This window comes from Orcinus orca, chromosome 12, assembly GCF_937001465.1.
Source record: "Orcinus orca chromosome 12, mOrcOrc1.1, whole genome shotgun sequence".
In the NCBI taxonomy this organism is placed as follows: domain Eukaryota; kingdom Metazoa; phylum Chordata; class Mammalia; order Artiodactyla; family Delphinidae; genus Orcinus; species Orcinus orca.
In genome coordinates this window covers 2,162,221-2,163,875 of record NC_064570.1, presented here as the reverse complement: position 1 = coordinate 2,163,875, position 1,655 = coordinate 2,162,221, and positions in this window count along the sequence as shown.

Here is a 1,655-nt window from a genome sequence, read left to right as displayed (position 1 = left end):
TGACGGACGGGTGGGGCAAGAGGGTGCCACACGGACAGGACGGCCCGGCCTGGACGGCGGGGTGTGCAGAGCGCGGCCAGTCCCGGAGCTGGGGGTCCTGGGCGAATCCCAGCGGGGGCAGGTGGCATCTGAGAGGCCTCATGTGTCTACTCACAGCAGCCGAAACGTTTATTTATTTGGTTAACTCCTGTCTTCTCTCTTGGCTGAAGCTGCAGGAAGGAAGGACAGCGTGTGGACTGGCTCAGCTTTGCATCCGGGGCATCTGGGGCTCGGTTGGTACTGAGTGAGTGAGTGAACCAACGACCGAGGAAGGGCCAGGCTTGGGCTGGAAGCTCATGGACAGGCCAAGGATGGGTTCATCTTTCTTTGAATTATTGCTACATTTTCTTCACTCAACAAACCTCCATTAGGCACCCACTAGTATTACATAGTGGACACTGGGAGGCTTGAGGTCCAGCAGGGGGAGATGCTCATACAAAAGACCGAGTGTGTGTGTTCATGGGCCACGAGCATAGCCCAGACAGCTCGATGGATAGGGGCTGAGGGCAGGAGAGCGTTCAAGGTCGGCGAGGCAGGTGAGCAAAGCCCTAGAGGCAAGAGTGCCGCTGAGAGCGGCCAGGTGGCCTCCTGGAGGGCCCTGGGCTGGGCTGAAGGACGCACCTCGGAAACACTGGCCACAGGGGGGTGGTGTTTAAACAGCGGTCTAACTGACAGGTCCATGAAAGGAGAAAAGAGGAAACACGGGGAACACTGAGAGGTGCCAGAGGGTTGGGATGCCTCAGAAAGAAAGCGGGGCTCAAAGAAGGGCCGTGACCGCGTTACCAGGTGTTCCTGAGCCATCAAAGATGGTGAGGAAGGAGCAAGACAGAGTGGACGTAGGTACTGCTGGTGAGTGGGCAGAAGGCATGCGACCGGCACGCCCCACCTCCAGGCTCAACGTGTTATCAGCCTCACCGTGTTATCAGCCTCACATGTCGTATCCTTTTGGAGATTACTTCTATACATTCTTTTTTAAAAAAAAATTTATTTTAGCCAGGACATGGAAGCAACCTAAGTGTCCATCATCGGATGAATGGATAAAGAAGATGTGGCACATATATACAATGGAATATTACTCAGCCATAAAAAGAAACGAAATTGAGCTATTTGTAATGATGTGGATAGACCTAGAGTCTGTCATACAGAGTGAAGTAAGTCAGAAAGAGAAAAACAAATACCGTATACTAACACATATATATGGAATCTAAGCAAAAAAAAAAAAAGGTCATGAAGAACCTAGGGGGTAAGACGGGAATAAAGACACAGACCTACTAGAGCATGGACTTGAGGATATGGGGAGGGGGAAGGGTGAGCTGGGACAAAGTGAGAGAGTGGCACGGACATATATACACTACCAAACGTAAAATAGATAGCTAGTGGGAAGCAGCCGCATAGCACAGTGAGATCAGCTTTGTGACCACCTAGAGGGGTGGGATAGGGAGGGTGGGAGGGAGGGAGACGCAAGAGGGAAGAGATATGGGGACATATGTATATGTATAACTGATTCACTTTGTTATAAAGCAGAAACTAACACACCATTGTAAAGCAAGTATACTCCAATAAAGAGGTTAAAAAATTTATTTATCTATCATTTATTTTTACTTGCATTGGGTCTT